The sequence below is a fragment of the Petromyzon marinus genome, unplaced genomic scaffold (assembly GCF_048934315.1).
Source record: "Petromyzon marinus isolate PM22_M1 ecotype Great Lakes invasive population unplaced genomic scaffold, UKy_Petmar_22M1.pri1.0 PM_Scaffold_13, whole genome shotgun sequence".
In the NCBI taxonomy this organism is placed as follows: Eukaryota; Metazoa; Chordata; class Hyperoartia; order Petromyzontiformes; family Petromyzontidae; genus Petromyzon; species Petromyzon marinus.
This window is the reverse complement of record NW_027423091.1, coordinates 1,637,125-1,662,559: the sequence shown is the minus strand read 5'-3', so window position 1 is coordinate 1,662,559 and position 25,435 is coordinate 1,637,125.

Sequence of the window (25,435 nt, the reverse complement as noted above, 5' to 3'; positions counted from 1 at the left end):
AGATGTCCCAATAGTTTCACAGATGTCCCAGGAGTTTTACAGATATTCCAGTAGGTTAACAGATGTCCCCATAGTTTCACAGATGTCCCAATAGTTTCAAAGATGTCCCAGTAGTTTTACATATGTCCCAGTAGTTTCACAGATGATCCCAGTAGTTTCACAGATGCCCCAATAGTTTCACATATGTCCCATTAGTTGCACAGATGTCCCCATAGTTTCACAGATGTCCCAATAGTTTCACAGATGTCCCAATAGTTTCACAGATGTCCCAATAAGTTCACATATGTCCCACTAGTGTCACAGATCACCCAGTCGTTTCACAGATGCCCCAATAGTTTCACATATGTCCCATTAGTTTCACAGATGTCCCCATAGTTTTACAGATGTCCCAATAATTTAACATGTACCAGTAGTTTCACAGATGTCCCAATAGTTTCACATATGTCCCATTAGTTTCACAGATGTCCCCATAGCTTCACAGATGTCCCAATAGTTTCACAGATGTCCCAATAGTTTCACAGATGTCCCAATAAGTTCACATATGTCCCAGTAGTTTCACAGATCACCCAGTCGTTTCACAGATGCCCCAATAGTTTCACATATGTCCCATTAGTTTCACAGATGTCCCCATAGTATCACAGATGTCCCAATAATTTCACAGATGTACCAGTAGTTTCACAGATGTCCCAATAGTTTCACAGATGTCCCAATAGTTTCACAGATGTCCCAGGAGTTTTACAGATATTCCAGTAGGTTAACAGATGTCCCCATAGTTTCACAGATGTCCCAATAGTTTCAAAGATGTCCCAGTAGTTTTACATATGTCCCAGTAGTTTCACAGATGATCCCAGTAGTTTCACAGATGCCCCAATAGTTTCACATATGTCCCATTAGTTGCACAGATGTCCCCATAGTTTCACAGATGTCCCAATAGTTTCACAGATGTCCCAATAGTTTCACAGATGTCCCAATAAGTTCACATATGTCCCACTAGTGTCACAGATCACCCAGTCGTTTCACAGATGCCCCAATAGTTTCACATATGTCCCATTAGTTTCACAGATGTCCCCATAGTTTTACAGATGTCCCAATAATTTAACATGTACCAGTAGTTTCACAGATGTCCCAATAGTTTCACATATGTCCCATTAGTTTCACAGATGTCCCCATAGCTTCACAGATGTCCCAATAGTTTCACAGATGTCCCAATAGTTTCACAGATGTCCCAATAAGTTCACATATGTCCCAGTAGTTTCACAGATCACCCAGTCGTTTCACAGATGCCCCAATAGTTTCACATATGTCCCATTAGTTTCACAGATGTCCCCATAGTATCACAGATGTCCCAATAATTTCACATATGTCCCATTAGTTTCACAGATGTCCCCATAGTATCACAGATGTCCCAATAGTTTCACAGATGTCCCAGGAGTTTTACAGATATTCCAGTAGGTTAACAGATGTCCCCATAGTTTCACAGATGTCCCAATAGTTTCAAAGATGTCCCAGTAGTTTTACATATGTCCCAGTAGTTTCACAGATGATCCCAGTAGTTTCACAGATGCCCCAATAGTTTCACATATGTCCCATTAGTTGCACAGATGTCCCCATAGTTTCACAGATGTCCCAATAGTTTCACAGATGTCCCAATAGTTTCACAGATGTCCCAATAAGTTCACATATGTCCCACTAGTGTCACAGATCACCCAGTCGTTTCACAGATGCCCCAATAGTTTCACATATGTCCCATTAGTTTCACAGATGTCCCCATAGTTTTACAGATGTCCCAATAATTTAACAGATGTACCAGTAGTTTCACAGATGTCCCAATAGTTTCAAATATGTCCCATTAGTTTCACAGATGTCCCCATAGTTTCACAGATGTCCCAATAGTTTCACAGATGTCCCAATAGTCTCACAGATGTCCCAATAAGTTCACATATGTCCCAGTAGTTTCACAGATCACCCAGTCGTTTCACAGATGCCCCAATAGTTTCGCATATGTCCCATTAGTTTCACAGATGTCCCCATAGTTTCACAGATGTCCCAATAATTTAACAGATGTATCAGTAGTTTCACAGATGTCCCAATAGTTTAACAGATGTCCCAAATAGTTTCACAGATGTCCCAATAGTTTCACAGATTTCCCAGTTGTTTCACAGATGTCTCAATAGTTTCACAGATGTCCCAATAGTTTCACAGATGTCCCAATAGATTCACATATGTCCCAGTAGTTTTACAGATGTCCCAGTAGATTCACAGATGTCCCAATAGTTCAACAGATGTCCCAGTAGTTTAACAGATGTCCCAGTAGTTTCACAGATGTCCCAGTAGGTTAACAGATGTCCCCATAGTTTCACAGATGTCCCAAAAGTTTCACAGATGTCCCAATAGGTTCACATATGTCCCAGTAGTTTCACAGATGCCCCAATAGTTTCACATATGTCCCATTAGTTTCACAGATGTCCCCATAGTTTCACAGATGTCCCAATAATTTCACAGATGTACCAGTAGTTTCACAGATGTCCCAATAGTTTAACAGATGTCCCAAATAGTTTCACAGATGTCCCAATAGATTCACAGATGTCCCAATAGTTTCACAGATTTCCCAATAGTTTCACAGATGTCCCAATAGTTTCACAGATGTCCCAGAAGTTTTACAGATATTCCAGTAGGTTAATAGATGTCCCCATAGTTTCACAGATGTTCCAATAGTTTCAAAGATGTCCCAGTAGTTTTACAGATGTCCCGCTAGTTTCACAGATGATCCCATTAGTTTCACAGATGTCCCCATAGTTTCACCGATGTCCCAATAGTTTCACAGATGTCCCAATAGTTTCACAGATGTCCCAATAAGTTCACATATGTCCCAGTAGTTTCACAGATCACCCAGTCGTTTCACAGATGCCCCAATAGTTTCACATATGTCCCATTAGTTTCACAGATGTCCCCATAGTTTCACAGATGTCCCAATAATTTAACAGATGTACCAGTAGTTTCACAGATGTCCCAATACTTTAACAGATGTCCCAAATAGTTTCACAGATGTCCCAATAGTTTCACAGATGTCCCAGAAGTTTAACAGATGTCCCAATAGTTTCACAGATGTCCCAATAGTTTCAAAGATGTCCCAGTAGTTTTACAGATGTCCCAGTAGTTTCACATATGTCCCAGTAGTTTCAAAGATGCCCCAATATTTTCACATATGTCCCATTAGTTTCACAGATGTCCCAATAATTTCACAGATGTACCAGTAGTTTCACAGATGTCCCAATAGTTTCACAGATGTCCCAATAGATTCACATATGTCCCAGTAGTTTTACAGATGTCCCAGTAGATTCACAGATGTCCCAATAGTTCAACAGATGTCCCAGTAGTTTAACAGATGTCCCAGTAGTTTCACAGATGTCCCAGTAGGTTAACAGATGTCCCCATAGTTTCACAGATGTCCCAAAAGTTTCACAGATGTCCCAATAGGTTCACATATGTCCCAGTAGTTTCACAGATGCCCCAATAGTTTCACATATGTCCCATTAGTTTCACAGATGTCCCCATAGTTTCACAGATGTCCCAATAATTTCACAGATGTACCAGTAGTTTCACAGATGTCCCAATAGTTTAACAGATGTCCCAAATAGTTTCACAGATGTCCCAATAGATTCACAGATGTCCCAATAGTTTCACAGATTTCCCAATAGTTTCACAGATGTCCCAATAGTTTCACAGATGTCCCAGAAGTTTTACAGATATTCCAGTAGGTTAATAGATGTCCCCATAGTTTCACAGATGTTCCAATAGTTTTAAAGATGTCCCAGTAGTTTTACAGATGTCCCGCTAGTTTCACAGATGATCCCAGTAGTTTCACAGAGGCCCCAATAGTTTCACATATGTCCCATTAGTTTCACAGATGTCCCCATAGCTTCACAGATGTCCCAATAGTTTCACAGATGTCCCAATAGTTTCACAGATGTCCCAATAAGTTCACATATGTCCCAGTAGTTTCACAGATCACCCAGTCGTTTCACAGATGCCCCAATAGTTTCACATATGTCCCAGAAGTTTAACAGATGTCCCAATAGTTTCACAGATGTCCCAATAGTTTCAAAGATGTCCCAGTAGTTTTACAGATGTCCCAGTAGTTTCACATATGTCCCAGTAGTTTCACAGATGCCCCAATATTTTCACATATGTCCCATTAGTTTCACAGATGTCCCCATAGTTTCACAGATGTCCCAATAATTTCACAGATGTACCAGTAGTTTCACAGATGTCCCAATAGTTTCACAGATGTCCCAATAATTTCACAGATGTCCCAGAAGTTTTACAGATATTCCAGTAGGTTAACAGATGTCCCCATAGTTTCACAGATGTCCCAATAGTTTCAAAGATGTCCCAGTAGTTTTACAGATGTCCCAGTAGTTTCACAGATGATCCCAGTAGTTTCACAGATGCCCCAATAGTTTCACATATGTCCCATTAGTTGCACAGATGTCCCCATAGTTTCACAGATGTCCCAATAGTTTCACAGATGTCCCCATAGTTTCACAGATGTCCCAATAATTTCACAGATGTACCAGTAGTTTCACAGATGTCCCAATAGTTTAACAGATGTCCCAAATAGTTTCACAGATGTCCCAATAGATTCACAGATGTCCCAATAGTTTCACAGATTTCCCAATAGTTTCACAGATGTCCCAATAGTTTCACAGATGTCCCAGAAGTTTTACAGATATTCCAGTAGGTTAATAGATGTCCCCATAGTTTCACAGATGTTCCAATAGTTTCAAAGATGTCCCAGTAGTTTTACAGATGTCCCGCTAGTTTCACCGATGTCCCAATAGTTTCACAGATGTCCCAATAGTTTCACAGATGTCCCAATAAGTTCACATATGTCCCAGTAGTTTCACAGATCACCCAGTCGTTTCACAGATGCCCCAATAGTTTCACATATGTCCCATTAGTTTCACAGATGTCCCCATAGTTTCACAGATGTCCCAATAATTTAACAGATGTACCAGTAGTTTCACAGATGTCCCAATACTTTAACAGATGTCCCAAATAGTTTCACAGATGTCCCAATAGTTTCACAGATGTCCCAGAAGTTTAACAGATGTCCCAATAGTTTCACAGATGTCCCAATAGTTTCAAAGATGTCCCAGTAGTTTTACAGATGTCCCAGTAGTTTCACATATGTCCCAGTAGTTTCACAGATGCCCCAATATTTTCACATATGTCCCATTAGTTTCACAGATGTCCCCATAGTTTCACAGATGTCCCAATAATTTCACAGATGTACCAGTAGTTTCACAGATGTCCCAATAGTTTCACAGATGTCCCAATAGATTCACATATGTCCCAGTAGTTTTACAGATGTCCCAGTAGATTCACAGATGTCCCAATAGTTCAACAGATGTCCCAGTAGTTTAACAGATGTACCAGTAGTTTCACAGATGTCCCAGTAGGTTAACAGATGTCCCCATAGTTTCACAGATGTCCCAAAAGTTTCACAGATGTCCCAATAGGTTCACATATGTCCCAGTAGTTTCACAGATGCCCCAATAGTTTCACATATGTCCCATTAGTTTCACAGATGTCCCCATAGTTTCACAGATGTCCCAATAATTTCACAGATGTACCAGTAGTTTCACAGATGTCCCAATAGTTTAACAGATGTCCCAAATAGTTTCACAGATGTCCCAATAGATTCACAGATGTCCCAATAGTTTCACAGATTTCCCAATAGTTTCACAGATGTCCCAATAGTTTCACAGATGTCCCAGAAGTTTTACAGATATTCCAGTAGGTTAATAGATGTCCCCATAGTTTCACAGATGTTCCAATAGTTTCAAAGATGTCCCAGTAGTTTTACAGATGTCCCGCTAGTTTCACAGATGATCCCAGTAGTTTCACAGATGCCCCAATAGTTTCACATATGTCCCATTAGTTTCACAGATGTCCCCATAGTTTCACCGATGTCCCAATAGTTTCACAGATGTCCCAATAGTTTCACAGATGTCCCAATAAGTTCACATATGTCCCAGTAGTTTCACAGATCACCCAGTCGTTTCACAGATGCCGCAATAGTTTCACATATGTCCCAGAAGTTTAACAGATGTCCCAATAGTTTCACAGATGTCCCAATAGTTTCAAAGATGTCCCAGTAGTTTTACAGATGTCCCAGTAGTTTCACATATGTCCCAGTAGTTTCACAGATGCCCCAATATTTTCACATATGTCCCATTAGTTTCACAGATGTCCCCATAGTTTCACAGATGTCCCAATAATTTCACAGATGTACCAGTAGTTTCACAGATGTCCCAATAGTTTCACAGATGTCCCAATAATTTCACAGATGTCCCAGAAGTTTTACAGATATTCCAGTAGGTTAACAGATGTCCCCATAGTTTCACAGATGTCCCAATAGTTTCAAAGATGTCCCAGTAGTTTTACAGATGTCCCAGTAGTTTCACAGATGATCCCAGTAGTTTCACAGATGCCCCAATAGTTTCACATATGTCCCATTAGTTGCACAGATGTCCCCATAGTTTCACAGATGTCCCAATAGTTTCACAGATGTCCCCATAGTTTCACAGATGTCCCAATAATTTCACAGATGTACCAGTAGTTTCACAGATGTCCCAATAGTTTAACAGATGTCCCAAATAGTTTCACAGATGTCCCAATAGATTCACAGATGTCCCAATAGTTTCACAGATTTCCCAATAGTTTCACAGATGTCCCAATAGTTTCACAGATGTCCCAGAAGTTTTACAGATATTCCAGTAGGTTAATAGATGTCCCCATAGTTTCACAGATGTTCCAATAGTTTCAAAGATGTCCCAGTAGTTTTACAGATGTCCCGCTAGTTTCACAGATGATCCCAGTAGTTTCACAGATGCCCCAATAGTTTCACATATGTCCCATTAGTTTCACAGATGTCCCAATAGTTTCACAGATGTCCCAATAAGTTCACATATGTCCCAGTAGTTTCACAGATCACCCAGTCGTTTCACAGATGCCCCAATAGTTTCACATATGTCCCATTAGTTTCACAGATGTCCCCATAGTTTCACAGATGTCCCAATAATTTAACAGATGTACCAGTAGTTTCACAGATGTCCCAATACTTTAACAGATGTCCCAAATAGTTTCACAGATGTCCCAATAGTTTCACAGATGTCCCAGAAGTTTAACAGATGTCCCAATAGTTTCACAGATGTCCCAATAGTTTCAAAGATGTCCCAGTAGTTTTACAGATGTCCCAGTAGTTTCACATATGTCCCAGTAGTTTCACAGATGCCCCAATATTTTCACATATGTCCCATTAGTTTCACAGATGTCCCCATAGTTTCACAGATGTCCCAATAATTTCACAGATGTACCAGTAGTTTCACAGATGTCCCAATAGTTTCACAGATGTCCCAATAATTTCACAGATGTCCCAGAAGTTTTACAGATATTCCAGTAGGTTAACAGATGTCCCCATAGTTTCACAGATGTCCCAATAGTTTCAAAGATGTCCCAGTAGTTTTACAGATGTCCCAGTAGTTTCACAGATGATCCCAGTAGTTTCACAGATGCCGCAATAGTTTCACATATGTCCCATTAGTTGCACAGATGTCCCCATAGTTTCACAGATGTCCCAATAGTTTCACAGATGTCCCAATAGTTTCACAGATGTCCCAATAAGTTCACATATGTCCCACTAGTGTCACAGATCACCCAGTCGTTTCACAGATGCCCCAATAGTTTCACATATGTCCCATTAGTTTCACAGATGTCCCCATAGTTTTACAGATGTCCCAATAATTTAACAGATGTACCAGTAGTTTCACAGATGTCCCAATAGTTTCACATATGTCCCATTAGTTTCACAGATGTCCCCATAGCTTCACAGATGTCCCAATAGTTTCACAGATATCACAATAGTTTCACAGATGTCCCAATAAGTTCACATATGTCCCAGTAGTTTCACAGATCACCCAGTCGTTTCACAGATGCCCCAATAGTTTCACATATGTCCCATTAGTTTCACAGATGCCCCAATAGTTTCACATATGTCCCATTAGTTGCACAGATGTCCCCATAGTTTCACAGATGTCCCAATAGTTTCACAGATGTCCCCATAGTTTCACAGATGTCCCAATAATTTCACAGATGTACCAGTAGTTTCACAGATGTCCCAATAGTTTAACAGATGTCCCAAATAGTTTCACAGATGTCCCAATAGATTCACAGATGTCCCAATAGTTTCACAGATTTCCCAATAGTTTCACAGATGTCCCAATAGTTTCACAGATGTCCCAGAAGTTTTACAGATATTCCAGTAGGTTAATAGATGTCCCCATAGTTTCACAGATGTTCCAATAGTTTCAAAGATGTCCCAGTAGTTTTACAGATGTCCCGCTAGTTTCACAGATGATCCCAGTAGTTTCACAGATGCCCCAATAGTTTCACATATGTCCCATTAGTTTCACAGATGTCCCAATAGTTTCACAGATGTCCCAATAAGTTCACATATGTCCCAGTAGTTTCACAGATGCCCCAATAGTTTCACATATGTCCCATTAGTTTCACAGATGTCCCCATAGTTTCACAGATCTCCCAATAATTTCACAGATGTACCAGTAGTTTCACAGATGTCCCAATAGTTTCACAGATGTCCCAATAGTTTCACAGATGTCCCAGAAGTTTTACAGATATTCCAGTAGGTTAACAGATGTCCCCATAGTTTCACAGATGTCCCAATAGTTTCAAAGATGTCCCAGTAGTTTTACAGATGTCCCAGTAGTTTCACAGATGATCCCAGTAGTTTCACAGATGCCCCAATAGTTTCACATATGTCCCATTAGTTGCACAGATGACCCCATAGTTTCACAGATGTCCCAATAGTTTCACAGATGTCCCAATAGTTTCACAGATGTCCCAATAAGTTCACATATGTCCCACTAGTGTCACAGATCACCCAGTCGTTTCACAGATGCCCCAATAGTTTAACATATGTCCCATTCGTTTCACAGATGTCCCCATAGTTTTACAGATGTCCCAATAATTTAACATGTACCAGTAGTTTCACAGATGCCCCAATAGTTTCACATATGTCCCATTAGTTTCACAGATGTCCCCATAGTTTCACAGATGTCCCAATAATTTAACAGATGTACCAGTAGTTTCACAGATGTCCCAATACTTTAACAGATGTCCCAAATAGTTTCACAGATGTCCCAATAGTTTCACAGATGTCCCAGAAGTTTAACAGATGTCCCAATAGTTTCACAGATGTCCCAATAGTTTCAAAGATGTCCCAGTAGTTTTACAGATGTCCCAGTAGTTTCACATATGTCCCAGTAGTTTCACAGATGCCCCAATATTTTCACATATGTCCCATTAGTTTCACAGATGTCCCCATAGTTTCACAGATGTCCCAATAATTTCACAGATGTACCAGCAGTTTCACAGATGTCCCAATAGTTTCACAGATGTCCCAATAATTTCACAGATGTCCCAGAAGTTTTACAGATATTCCAGTAGGTTAACAGATGTCCCCATAGTTTCACAGATGTCCCAATAGTTTCAAAGATGTCCCAGTAGTTTTACAGATGTCCCAGTAGTTTCACAGATGATCCCAGTAGTTTCACAGATGCCGCAATAGTTTCACATATGTCCCATTAGTTGCACAGATGTCCCCATAGTTTCACAGATGTCCCAATAGTTTCACAGATGTCCCAATAGTTTCACAGATGTCCCAATAAGTTCACATATGTTCCACTAGTGTCACAGATCACCCAGTCGTTTCACAGATGCCCCAATAGTTTCACATATGTCCCATTAGTTTCACAGATGTCCCCATAGTTTTACAGATGTCCCAATAATTTAACAGATGTACCAGTAGTTTCACAGATGTCCCAATAGTTTCACATATGTCCCATTAGTTTCACAGATGTCCCCATAGCTTCACAGATGTCCCAATAGTTTCACAGATATCACAATAGTTTCACAGATGTCCCAATAAGTTCACATATGTCCCAGTAGTTTCATAGATCACCCAGTCGTTTCACAGATGCCCCAATAGTTTCACATATGTCCCATTAGTTTCACAGATGTCCCCATAGTTTCACAGATGTCCTAATAATTTCACAGATGTACCAGTAGTTTCACAGATGTCCCAATAGTTTCACAGATGTCCCAATAGTTTCACAGATGTCCCAGGAGTTTTACAGATATTCCAGTAGGTTAACATATGTCCCCATAGTTTCACAGATGTCCCAATAGTTTCAAAGATGTCCCAGTAGTTTTACAGATGTCCCAGTAGTTTCACAGATGATCCCAGTAGTTTCACAGATGCCCCAATAGTTTCACATATGTCCCATTAGTTGCACAGATGTCCCCATAGTTTCACAGATGTCCCAATAGTTTCACAGATGTCCCAATAGTTTCACAGATGTCCCAATAAGTTCACATATGTCCCAGTAGTTTCACAGATCACCCAGTCGTTTCACAGATGCCCCAATAGTTTCACATATGTCCCATTAGTTTCACAGATGTCCCCATAGTTTCACAGATGTCCCAGAAGTTTAACAGATGTCCCAATAGTTTCACAGATGTCCCAATAGTTTCGCATATGTCCCATTAGTTTCACAGATGTCCCCATAGTTTCACAGATGTCCCAATAATTTAACAGATGTATCAGTAGTTTCACAGATGTCCCAATAGTTTAACAGATGTCCCAAATAGTTTCACAGATGTCCCAATAGTTTCACAGATTTCCCAGTTGTTTCACAGATGTCTCAATAGTTTCACAGATGTCCCAATAGTTTCACAGATGTCCCAATAGATTCACATATGTCCCAGTAGTTTTACAGATGTCCCAAAAGTTTCACAGATGTCCCAATAGGTTCACATATGTCCCAGTAGTTTCACAGATGCCCCAATAGTTTCACATATGTCCCATTAGTTTCACAGATGTCCCCATAGTTTCACAGATGTCCCAATAATTTCACAGATGTACCAGTAGTTTCACAGATGTCCCAATAGTTTAACAGATGTCCCAAATAGTTTCACAGCTGTCCCAATAGATTCACAGATGTCCCAATAGTTTCACAGATTTCCCAATAGTTTCACAGATGTCCCAATAGTTTCACAGATGTCCCAGAAGTTTTACAGATATTCCAGTAGGTTAATAGATGTCCCCATAGTTTCACAGATGTCCCAATAGTTTCACAGATGTCCCAATAGTTTCACAGATGTCCCAATAAGTTCACATATGTCCCAGTAGTTTCACAGATCACCCAGTCGTTTCACAGATGCCCCAATAGTTTCACATATGTCCCATTAGTTTCACAGATGTCCCCATAGTTTCACAGATGTCCCAGAAGTTTAACAGATGTCCCAATAGTTTCACAGATGTCCCAATAGTTTCGCATATGTCCCATTAGTTTCACAGATGTCCCCATAGTTTCACAGATGTCCCAATAATTTAACAGATGTATCAGTAGTTTCACAGATGTCCCAATAGTTTAACAGATGTCCCAAATAGTTTCACAGATGTCCCAATAGTTTCACAGATTTCCCAGTTGTTTCACAGATGTCTCAATAGTTTCACAGATGTCCCAATAGTTTCACAGATGTCCCAATAGATTCACATATGTCCCAGTAGTTTTACAGATGTCCCAAAAGTTTCACAGATGTCCCAATAGGTTCACATATGTCCCAGTAGTTTCACAGATGCCCCAATAGTTTCACATATGTCCCATTAGTTTCACAGATGTCCCCATAGTTTCACAGATGTCCCAATAATTTCACAGATGTACCAGTAGTTTCACAGATGTCCCAATAGTTTAACAGATGTCCCAAATAGTTTCACAGATGTCCCAATAGATTCACAGATGTCCCAATAGTTTCACAGATTTCCCAATAGTTTCACAGATGTCCCAATAGTTTCACAGATGTCCCAGAAGTTTTACAGATATTCCAGTAGGTTAATAGATGTCCCCATAGTTTCACAGATGTTCCAATAGTTTCAAAGATGTCCCAGTAGTTTTACAGATGTCCCGCTAGTTTAACAGATGATCCCATTAGTTTCACAGATGTCCCAATAGTTTCACAGATGTCCCAGAAGTTTAACAGATGTCCCAATAGTTTCACAGATGTCCCAATAGTTTCAAAGATGTCCCAGTAGTTTTACAGATGTCCCAGTAGTTTCACATATGTCCCAGTAGTTTCACAGATGCCCCAATATTTTCACATATGTCCCATTAGTTTCACAGATGTCCCCATAGTTTCACAGATGTCCCAATAATTTCACAGATGTACCAGTAGTTTCACAGATGTCCCAATAGTTTCACAGATGTCCCAATAATTTCACAGATGTCCCAGAAGTTTTACAGATATTCCAGTAGGTTAACAGATGTCCCCATAGTTTCACAGATGTCCCAATAGTTTCAAAGATGTCCCAGTAGTTTTACAGATGTCCCAGTAGTTTCACAGATGATCCCAGTAGTTTCACAGATGCCGCAATAGTTTCACATATGTCCCATTAGTTGCACAGATGTCCCCATAGTTTCACAGATGTCCCAAAAGTTTCACAGATGTCCCAATAGTTTCACAGATGTCCCAATAAGTTCACATATGTCCCACTAGTGTCACAGATCACCCAGTCGTTTCACAGATGCCCCAATAGTTTCACATATGTCCCATTAGTTTCACAGATGTCCCCATAGTTTTACAGATGTCCCAATAATTTAACAGATGTACCAGTAGTTTCACAGATGTCCCAATAGTTTCACATATGTCCCATTAGTTTCACAGATGTCCCCATAGCTTCACAGATGTCCCAATAGTTTCACAGATATCACAATAGTTTCACAGATGTCCCAATAAGTTCACATATGTCCCAGTAGTTTCACAGATCACCCAGTCGTTTCACAGATGCCCCAATAGTTTCACATATGTCCCATTAGTTTCACAGATGTCCCCATAGTTTCACAGATGTCCTAATAATTTCACAGATGTACCAGTAGTTTCACAGATGTCCCAATAGTTTCACAGATGTCCCAATAGTTTCACAGATGTCCCAGGAGTTTTACAGATATTCCAGTAGGTTAACAGATGTCCCCATAGTTTCACAGATGTCCCAATAGTTTCAAAGATGTCCCAGTAGTTTTACAGATGTCCCAGTAGTTTCACAGATGATCCCAGTAGTTTCACAGATGCCCCAATAGTTTCACATATGTCCCATTAGTTGCACAGATGTCCCCATAGTTTCACAGATGTCCCAATAGTTTCACAGATGTCCCAATAGTTTCACAGATGTCCCAATAAGTTCACATATGTCCCAGTAGTTTCACAGATCACCCAGTCGTTTCACAGATGCCCCAATAGTTTCACATATGTCCCATTAGTTTCACAGATGTCCCCATAGTTTCACAGATGTCCCAGAAGTTTAACAGATGTCCCAATAGTTTCACAGATGTCCCAATAGTTTCGCATATGTCCCATTAGTTTCACAGATGTCCCCATAGTTTCACAGATGTCCCAATAATTTAACAGATGTATCAGTAGTTTCACAGATGTCCCAATAGTTTAACAGATGTCCCAAATAGTTTCACAGATGTCCCAATAGTTTCACAGATTTCCCAGTTGTTTCACAGATGTCTCAATAGTTTCACAGATGTCCCAATAGTTTCACAGATGTCCCAATAGATTCACATATGTCCCAGTAGTTTTACAGATGTCCCAAAAGTTTCACAGATGTCCCAATAGGTTCACATATGTCCCAGTAGTTTCACAGATGCCCCAATAGTTTCACATATGTCCCATTAGTTTCACAGATGTCCCCATAGTTTCACAGATGTCCCAATAATTTCACAGATGTACCAGTAGTTTCACAGATGTCCCAATAGTTTAACAGATGTCCCAAATAGTTTCACAGATGTCCCAATAGATTCACAGATGTCCCAATAGTTTCACAGATTTCCCAATAGTTTCACAGATGTCCCAATAGTTTCACAGATGTCCCAGAAGTTTTACAGATATTCCAGTAGGTTAATAGATGTCCCCATAGTTTGACAGATGTTCCAATAGTTTCAAAGATGTCCCAGTAGTTTTACAGATGTCCCGCTAGTTTCACAGATGATCCCATTAGTTTCACAGATGTCCCCATAGTTTCTCCGATGTCCCAATAGTTTCACAGATGTCCCAATAGTTTCACAGATGTCCCAATAAGTTCACATATGTCCCAGTAGTTTCACAGATCACCCAGTCGTTTCACAGATGCCCCAATAGTTTCACATATGTCCCATTAGTTTCACAGATGTCCCCATAGTTTCACAGATGTCCCAATAATTTAACAGATGTACCAGTAGTTTCACAGATGTCCCAATACTTTAACAGATGTCCCAAATAGTTTCACAGATGTCCCAATAGTTTCACAGATGTCCCAGAAGTTTAACAGATGTCCCAATAGTTTCACAGATGTCCCAATAGTTTCAAAGATGTCCCAGTAGTTTTACAGATGTCCCAGTAGTTTCACATATGTCCCAGTAGTTTCACAGATGCCCCAATATTTTCACATATGTCCCATTAGTTTCACAGATGTCCCCATAGTTTCACAGATGTCCCAATAATTTCACAGATGTACCAGTAGTTTCACAGATGTCCCAATAGTTTCACAGATGTCCCAATAGATTCACATATGTCCCAGTAGTTTTACAGATGTCCCAGTAGATTCACAGATGTCCCAATAGTTCAACAGATGTCCCAGTAGTTTAACAGATGTCCCAGTAGTTTCACAGATGTCCCAGTAAGTTAACAGATGTCCCCATAGTTTCACAGATGTCCCAAAAGTTTCACAGATGTCCCAATAGGTTCACATATGTCCCAGTAGTTTCACAGATGCCCCAATAGTTTCACATATGTCCCATTAGTTTCACAGATGTCCCCATAGTTTCACAGATGTCCCAATAATTTCACAGATGTACCAGTAGTTTCACAGATGTCCCAATAGTTTAACTGATGTCCCAAATAGTTTCACAGATGTCCCAATAGATTCACAGATGTCCCAATAGTTTCACAGATTTCCCAATAGTTTCACAGATGTCCCAATAGTTTCACAGATGTCCCAGAAGTTTTACAGATATTCCAGTAGGTTAATAGATGTCCCCATAGTTTCACAGATGTTCCAATAGTTTCAAAGATGTCCCAGTAGTTTTACAGATGTCCCGCTAGTTTCACAGATGATCCCAGTAGTTTCACAGATGCCCCAATAGTTTCACATATGTCCCATTAGTTTCACAGATGTCCCCATAGTTTCACCGATGTCCCAATAGTTTCACAGATGTCCCAATAGTTTCACAGATGTCCCAATAAGTTCACATATGTCCCAGTAGTTTCACAGATCACCCAGTCGTTTCACAGATGCCGCAATAGTTTCACAAATGTCCCATTAGTTTGACAGATGTCCCCATAGTTTCACAGATGTCCCAATAATTTAACAGATGTACCAGTAGTTTCACAGATGTCCCAATACTTTAACAGATGTCCCAAATAGTTTCACAGATGTCCCAATAGTTTCACAGATGTCCCAGAAGTTTAACAGATGTCCCAATAGTTTCACAGATGTCCCAATAGTTTCAAAGATGTCCCAGTAGTTTTACAGATGTCCCAGTAGTTTCACATATGTCCCAGTAGTTTCACAGATGCCCCAATATTTTCACATATGTCCCATTAGTTTCACAGATGTCCCCATAGTTTCACAGATGTCCCAATAATTTCACAGATGTACCAGTAGTTTCACAGATGTCCCAATAGTTTCACAGATGTCCCAATAATTTCACAGATGTCCCAGAAGTTTTACAGATATTCCAGTAGGTTAACAGATGTCCCCATAGTTTCACAGATGTCCCAATAGTTTCAAAGATGTCCCAGTAGTTTTACAGATGTCCCAGTAGTTTCACAGATGATCCCAGTAGTTTCACAGATGCCCCAATAGTTTCACATATGTCCCATTAGTTGCACAGATGTCCCCATAGTTTCACGGATGTCCCAATAGTTTCACAGATGTCCCAATAGTTTCACAGATGTCCCAATAAGTTCATATATGTCCCACTAGTGTCACAGATCACCCAGTCGTTTCACAGATGCCCCAATAGTTTCACATATGTCCCATTAGTTTCACAGATGTCCCCATAGTTTTACAGATGTCCCAATAATTTAACAGATGTACCAGTAGTTTCACAGATGTCCCAATAGTTTCACATATGTCCCATTAGTTTCACAGATGTCCCCATAGTTTCACAGATGTCCCAATAGTTTCACAGATGTCCCAATAGTCTCACAGATGTCCCAATAAGTTCACATATGTCCCAGTAGTTTCACAGATCACCCAGTCGTTTCACAGATGCCCCAATAGTTTCATAAATGTCCCATTAGTTTCACAGATGTCCCCATAGTTTCACAGATGTCCCAATAATTTAACAGATGTATCAGTAGTTTCACAGATGTCCCAATAGTTTAACAGATGTCCCAAATAGTTTCACAGATGTCCCAATAGTTTCACAGATGTCCCAGTTGTTTCACAGATGTCTCAATAGTTTCACAGATGTCCCAATAGTTTCACAGATGTCCCAATAGATTCACATATGTCCCAGTAGTTTTACAGATGTCCCAGTAGATTCACAGATGTCCCAATAGTTCAACAGATGTCCCAGTAGTTTAACAGATGTCCCAGTAGTTTCACAGATGTCCCAGTAGGTTAACAGATGTCCCCATAGTTTCACAGATGTCCCCATAGATTCACAGATGTCCCAATAAGTTCACATATGTCCCAGTAGTGTCACAGATCACCCAGTCATTTCACAGATGCCCCAATAGTTTCACATATGTCCCATTAGTTTCACAGATGTCCCCATAGTTTCACAGATGTTCCAATAATTTAACAGATGTACCAGTAGTTTCACAGATGTCCCAATAGTTTCACATATGTCCCATTAGTTTCACAGATGTCCCCATAGTTTCACAGATGTCCCAATAGTTTCACAGATGTCCCAATAGTCTCACAGATGTCCCAATAAGTTCACATATGTCCCAGTAGTTTCACAGATCACCCAGTCGTTTCACAGATGCCCCAATAGTTTCATAAATGTCCCATTAGTTTCACAGATGTCCCCATAGTTTCACAGATGTCCCAATAATTTAACAGATGTATCAGTAGTTTCACAGATGTCCCAATAGTTTAACAGATGTCCCAAATAGTTTCACAGATGTCCCAATAGTTTCACAGATGTCCCAGTTGTTTCACAGATGTCTCAATAGTTTCACAGATGTCCCAATAGTTTCACAGATGTCCCAATAGATTCACATATGTCCCAGTAGTTTTACAGATGTCCCAGTAGATTCACAGATGTCCCAATAGTTCAACAGATGTCCCAGTAGTTTAACAGATGTCCCAGTAGTTTCACAGATGTCCCAGTAGGTTAACAGATGTCCCCATAGTTTCACAGATGTCCCAAAAGTTTCACAGATGTCGCAATAGGTTCACATATGTCCCAGTAGTTTCACAGATGCCCCAATAGTTTCACATATGTCCCATTAGTTTCACAGATGTCCCCATAGTTTCACAGATGTCCCAATAATTTCACAGATGTACCAGTAGTTTCACAGATGTCCCAATAGTTTAACAGATGTCCCAAATAGTTTCACAGATGTCCCAATAGATTCACAGATGTCCCAATAGTTTCACAGATTTCCCAATAGTTTCACAGATGTCCCAATAGTTTCACAGATTTCCCAGAAGTTTTACAGATATTCCAGTAGGTTAACAGATGTCCCCATAGTTTCACAGATGTTCCAATAGTTTCAAAGATGACCCAGTAGTTTTACAGATGTCCCGCTAGTTTCACAGATGATCCCAGTAGTTTCACAGATGCCCCAATAGTTTCACATATGTCCCATTAGTTGCACAGATGTCCCCATAGTTTCACAGATGTCCCAATAGTTTCACAGATGTCCCAATAGTTTCACAGATGTCCCAATAAGTTCACATATGTCCCACTAGTGTCACAGATCACCCAGTCGTTTCACAGATGCCCCAATAGTTTCACATATGTCCCATTAGTTTCACAGATGTCCCCATAGTTTTACAGATGTCCCAATAATTTAACAGATGTACCAGTAGTTTAACAGATGTCCCAATAGTTTAACAGATGTCCCAGTTGTTTCACAGATGTCTCAATAGTTTCACAGATGTCCCAATAGATTCACATATGTCCCAGTAGTTTTACAGATGTCCCAGTAGATTCACAGATGTCCCAATAGTTTCACAGATGTCCCAATAGGTTCACATATGTCCCAGTAGTTTCACAGATGCCCCAATAGTTTCACATATGTCCCATTAGTTGCACATGTCCCCATAGTTTCACAGATGTCCCAATAGTTTCACAGATGTCCCAATAGTTTCACAGATGTCCCAATAAGTTCACATATATCCCACTAGTGTCACAGATCACCCAGTCGTTTCACAGATGCCCCAATAGTTTCACATATGTCCCATTAGTTTCACAGATGTCCCCATAGTTTTACAGATGTCCCAATAATTTAACAGATGTACCAGTAGTTTCACAGATGTCCCAATAGTTTCACATATGTCCCATTAGTTTCACAGATGTCCCCATAGTTTCACAGATGTCCCAATAGTTTCACAGATGTCCCAATAGTCTCACAGATGTCCCAATAAGTTCACATATGTCCCAGTAGTTTCACAGATCACCCAGTCGTTTCACAGATGCCCCAATAGTTTCACATATGTCCCATTAGTTTCACAGATGTCCCCATAGTTTCACAGATGTCCCAATAATTTAACAGATGTATCAGTAGTTTCACAGATGTCCCAATAGTTTAACAGATGTCCCAAATAGTTTCACAGATGTCCCAATAGTTTCACAGATGTCCCAGTTGTTTCACAGATGTCTCAATAGTTTCACAGATGTCCCAATAGTTTCACAGATGTCCCAATAGATTCACATATGTCCCAGTAGTTTTACAGATGTCCCAGTAGATTCACAGATGTCCCAATAGTTCAACAGATGTCCAGTAGTTTAACAGATGTCCCAGTAGTTTCACAGATGTTCCAGTAGGTTAACAGATGTCCCCATAGTTTCACAGATGTCCCAAAAGTTTCACAGATGTCCCAATAGGTTCACATATGTCCCAGTAGTTTCACAGATGCCCCAATAGTTTCACATATGTCCCATTAGTTTCACAGATGTCCCCATAGTTTCACAGATGTCCCAATAATTTCACAGATGTACCAGTAGTTTCACAGATGTCCCAATAGTTTAAAAGATGTCCCAAATAGTTTCACAGATGTCCCAATAGATTCACAGATGTCCCAATAGTTTCACAGATTTCCCAATAGTTTCACAGATGTCCCAATAGTTTCACAGATTTCCCAGATGTTTTACAGATATTCCAGTAGGTTAACAGATGTCCCCATAGTTTCACAGATGTTCCAATAGTTTCAAAGATGTCCCAGTAGTTTTACAGATGTCCCGCTAGTTTCACAGATGACCCCAGTAGTTTCACAGATGCCCCAATAGTTTCACATATGTCCCATTAGTTGCACAGATGTCCCCATAGTTTCACAGATGTCCCAATAGTTTCACAGATGTCCCAATAGTTTCACAGATGTCCCAATAAGTTCACATATGTCCCACTAGTGTCACAGATCACCCAGTCGTTTCACAGATGCCCCAATAGTTTCACATATGTCCCATTAGTTTCACAGATGTCCCCATAGTTTTACAGATGTCCCAATAATTTAACAGATGTACCAGTAGTTTAACAGATGTCCCAATAGTTTAACAGATGTCCCAGTTGTTTCACAGATGTCTCAATAGTTTCACAGATGTCCCAATAGATTCACATATGTCCCAGTAGTTTTACAGATGTCCCAGTAGATTCACAGATGTCCCAATAGTTTCACAGATGTCCCAATAGGTTCACATATGTCCCAGTAGTTTCACAGATGCCCCAATAGTTTCACATATGTCCCATTAGTTTCACAGATGTCCCCATAGTTTCACAGATGTCCCAATAATTTCACAGATGTACCAGTAGTTTCACAGATGTCCCAATAGTTTCACAGATGTCCCAATAGTTTCACAGATGTCCCAGAAGTTTTACAGATATTCCAGTAGGTTAACAGATGTCCCCATAGTTTCACAGATGTCCCAATAGTTTCACAGATGTCCCAATAAGTTCACATATGTCCCAGTAGTTTCACAGATCACCCAGTCGTTTCACAGATGCCCCAATAGTTTCACATATGTCCCATTAGTTTCACAGATGTCCCCATAGTTTCACAGATGTCCCAATAATTTCACAGATGTACCAGTAGTTTCACAGATGTCCCAATAGTTTCACAGATGTCCCAATAGTTTCACAGATGTCCCAGGAGTTTTACAGATATTCCAGTAGGTTAACAGATGTCCCCATAGTTTCACAGATGTTCCAATAGTTTCAAAGATGTCCCAGTAGTTTTACAGATGTCCCGCTAGTTTCACAGATGATCCCAGTAGTTTCACAGATGCCCCAATAGTTTCACATATGTCCCATTAGTTGCACAGATGTCCCCATAGTTTCACAGATGTCCCAATAGTTTCACAGATGTCCCAATAGTTTCACAGATGTCCCAATAAGTTCACATATGTCCCACTAGTGTCACAGATCACCCAGTCGTTTCACAGATGCCCCAATAGTTTCACATATGTCCCATTCGTTTCACAGATGTCCCCATAGTTTTACAGATGTCCCAATAATTTAACAGATGTACCAGTAGTTTAACAGATGTCCCAATAGTTTAACAGATGTCCCAGTTGTTTCACAGATGTCTCAATAGTTTCACAGATGTCCCAATAGATTCACATATGTCCCAGTAGTTTTACAGATGTCCCAGTAGATTCACAGATGTCCCAATAGTTTCACAGATGTCCCAGTAGTTTTACAGATGTCCCAGTAGTTTCACAGATTTCCCAATAGTTTCACAGATGTCCCAATAGTTTCACAGATTTCCCAGATGTTTTACAGATATTCCAGTAGGTTAACAGATGTCCCCATAGTTTCACAGATGTTCCAATAGTTTCAAAGATGTCCCAGTAGTTTTACAGATGTCCCGCTAGTTTCACAGATGACCCCAGTAGTTTCACAGATGCCCCAATAGTTTCACATATGTCCCATTAGTTGCACAGATGTCCCCATAGTTTCACAGATGTCCCAATAGTTTCACAGATGTCCCAATAGTTTCACAGATGTCCCAATAAGTTCACATATGTCCCACTAGTGTCACAGATCACCCAGTCGTTTCACAGATGCCCCAATAGTTTCACATATGTCCCATTAGTTTCACAGATGTCCCCATAGTTTTACAGATGTCCCAATAATTTAACAGATGTACCAGTAGTTTAACAGATGTCCCAATAGTTTAACAGATGTCCCAGTTGTTTCACAGATGTCTCAATAGTTTCACAGATGTCCCAATAGATTCACATATGTCCCAGTAGTTTTACAGATGTCCCAGTAGATTCACAGATGTCCCAATAGTTTCACAGATGTCCCAATAGGTTCACATATGTCCCAGTAGTTTCACAGATGCCCCAATAGTTTCACATATGTCCCATTAGTTTCACAGATGTCCCCATAGTTTCACAGATGTCCCAATAATTTCACAGATGTACCAGTAGTTTCACAGATGTCCCAATAGTTTCACAGATGTCCCAATAGTTTCACAGATGTCCCAGAAGTTTTACAGATATTCCAGTAGGTTAACAGATGTCCCCATAGTTTCACAGATGTCCCAATAGTTTCACAGATGTCCCAATAAGTTCACATATGTCCCAGTAGTTTCACAGATCACCCAGTCGTTTCACAGATGCCCCAATAGTTTCACATATGTCCCATTAGTTTCACAGATGTCCCCATAGTTTCACAGATGTCCCAATAATTTCACAGATGTACCAGTAGTTTCACAGATGTCCCAATAGTTTCACAGATGTCCCAATAGTTTCACAGATGTCCCAGGAGTTTTACAGATATTCCAGTAGGTTAACAGATGTCCCCATAGTTTCACAGATGTTCCAATAGTTTCAAAGATGTCCCAGTAGTTTTACAGATGTCCCGCTAGTTTCACAGATGATCCCAGTAGTTTCACAGATGCCCCAATAGTTTCACATATGTCCCATTAGTTGCACAGATGTCCCCATAGTTTCACAGATGTCCCAATAGTTTCACAGATGTCCCAATAGTTTCACAGATGTCCCAATAAGTTCACATATGTCCCACTAGTGTCACAGATCACCCAGTCGTTTCACAGATGCCCCAATAGTTTCACATATGTCCCATTCGTTTCACAGATGTCCCCATAGTTTTACAGATGTCCCAATAATTTAACAGATGTACCAGTAGTTTAACAGATGTCCCAATAGTTTAACAGATGTCCCAGTTGTTTCACAGATGTCTCAATAGTTTCACAGATGTCCCAATAGATTCACATATGTCCCAGTAGTTTTACAGATGTCCCAGTAGATTCACAGATGTCCCAATAGTTTCACAGATGTCCCAATAGGTTCACATATGTCCCAGTAGTTTCACAGATGCCCCAATAGTTTCACATATGTCCCATTAGTTTCACAGATGTCCCCATAGTTTCACAGATGTCCCAATAATTTCACAGATGTACCAGTAGTTTCACAGATGTCCCAATAGTTTCACAGATGTCCCAATAGTTTCACAGATGTCCCAGAAGTTTTACAGATATTCCAGTAGGTTAACAGATGTCCCCATAGTTTCACAGATGTCCCAATAGTTTCACAGATGTCCCAATAAGTTCACATATGTCCCAGCAGTTTCACAGATCACCCAGTCGTTTCACAGATGCCCCAATAGTTTCACATATGTCCCATTAGTTTCACAGATGTCCCCATAGTTTCACAGATGTCCCAATAATTTCACAGATGTACCAGTAGTTTCACAGATGTCCCAATAGTTTCACAGATGTCCCAATAGTTTCACAGATGTCCCAGGAGTTTTACAGATATTCCAGTAGGTTAACAGATGTCCCCATAGTTTCACAGATGTCCCAATAGTTTCAAAGATGTCCCAGTAGTTTTACAGATGTCCCAGTAGTTTCACAGATGATCCCAGTAGTTTCACAGATGCCCCAATAGTTTCACATATGTCCCATTAGTTGCACAGATGTCCCCATAGTTTCACAGATGTCCCAATAGTTTCACAGATGTCCCAATAGTCTCACAGATGTCCCAATAAGTTCACATATGTCCCAGTAGTTTCACAGATCACCCAGTCGTTTCACAGATGCCCCAATAGTTTCACATATGTCCCATTAGTTTCACAGATGTCCCCATAGTTTCACAGATGTCCCAATAATTTAACAGATGTATCAGTAGTTTCGCAGATGTCCCAATAGTTTAACAGATGTCCCAAATAGTTTCACAGATGTCCCAATAGTTTCACAGATGTCCCAGTTGTTTCACAGATGTCTCAATAGTTTCACAGATGTCCCAATAGTTTTACAGATGTCCCAGTAGATTCACAGATGTCCCAATAGTTCAACAGATGTCCCAGTAGTTTAACAGATGTCCCAGTAGTTTCACAGATGTCCCAGTAGGTTAACAGATGTCCCCATAGTTTCACAGATGTCCCAATAATTTCACAGATGTACCAGTAGTTTCACAGATGTCCCAATAGTTTAACAGATGTCCCAAATAGTTTCACAGATGTCCCAATAGATTCACAGATGTCCCAATAGTTTCACAGATTTCCCAATAGTTTCACAGATGTCCCAATAGTTTCACAGATGTCCCAGAAGTTTTACAGATATTCCAGTAGGTTAACAGATGTCCCCATAGTTTCACAGATGTTCCAATAGTTTCAAAGATGTCCCAGTAGTTTTACAGATGTCCCGCTAGTTTCACAGATGATCCCAGTAGTTTCACAGATGCCCCAATAGTTTCACATATGTCCCATTAGTTTCACAGATGTCCCCATAGTTTCACCGATGTCCCAATAGTTTCACAGATGTCCCAATAGTTTCACAGATGTCCCAATAAGTTCACATATGTCCCAGTAGTTTCACAGATCACCCAGTCGTTTCACAGATGCCCCAATAGTTTCACATATGTCCCATTAGTTTCACAGATGTCCCCATAGTTTCACAGATGTCCCAATAATTTAACAGATGTACCAGTAGTTTCACAGATGTCCGAATACTTTAACAGATGTCCCAAATAGTTTCACAGATGTCCCAATAGTTTCACAGATGTCCCAGAAGTTTAACAGATGTCCCAATAGTTTCACAGATGTCCCAATAGTTTCAAAGATGTCCCAGTAGTTTTACAGATGTCCCAGTAGTTTCACATATGTCCCAGTAGTTTCACAGATGCCCCAATATTTTCACATATGTCCCATTAGTTTCACAGATGTCCCCATAGTTTCACAGATGTCCCAATAATTTCACAGATGTACCAGTAGTTTCACAGATGTCCCAATAGTTTCACAGATGTCCCAATAATTTCACAGATGTCCCAGAAGTTTTACAGATATTCCAGTAGGTTAACAGATGTCCCCATAGTTTTACAGATGTCCCAATAATTTAACAGATGTACCAGTAGTTTCACAGATGTCCCAATAGTTTAACATATGTCCCATTAGTTTCACAGATGTCCCCATAGTTTCACAGATGTCCCAATAGTTTCACAGATGTCCCAATAGTCTCACAGATGTCCCAATAAGTTCACATATGTCCCAGTAGTTTCACAGATCACCCAGTCGTTTCACAGATGCCCCAATAGTTTCACATATGTCCCATTAGTTTCACAGATGTCCCCATAGTTTCACAGATGTCCCAATAATTTCACAGATGTACCAGTAGTTTCACAGATGTCCCAATAGTTTCACAGATGTCCCAATAGTTTCACAGATGTCCCAGGAGTTTTACAGATATTCCAGTAGGTTAACAGATGTCCCCATAGTTTCACAGATGTCCCAATAGTTTCAAAGATGTCCCAGTAGTTTTACAGATGTCCCAGTAGTTTCACAGATGATCCCAGTAGTTTCACAGATGCCCCAATAGTTTCACATATGTCCCATTAGTTGCACAGATGTCCCCATAGTTTCACAGATGTCCCAATAGTTTCACAGATGTCCCAATAGTCTCACAGATGTCCCAATAAGTTCACATATGTCCCAGTAGTTTCACAGATCACCCAGTCGTTTCACAGATGCCCCAATAGTTTCACATATGTCCCATTAGTTTCACAGATGTCCCCATAGTTTCACAGATGTCCCAATAATTTAACAGATGTATCAGTAGTTTCACAGATGTCCCAATAGTTTAACAGATGTCCCAAATAGTTTCACAGATGTC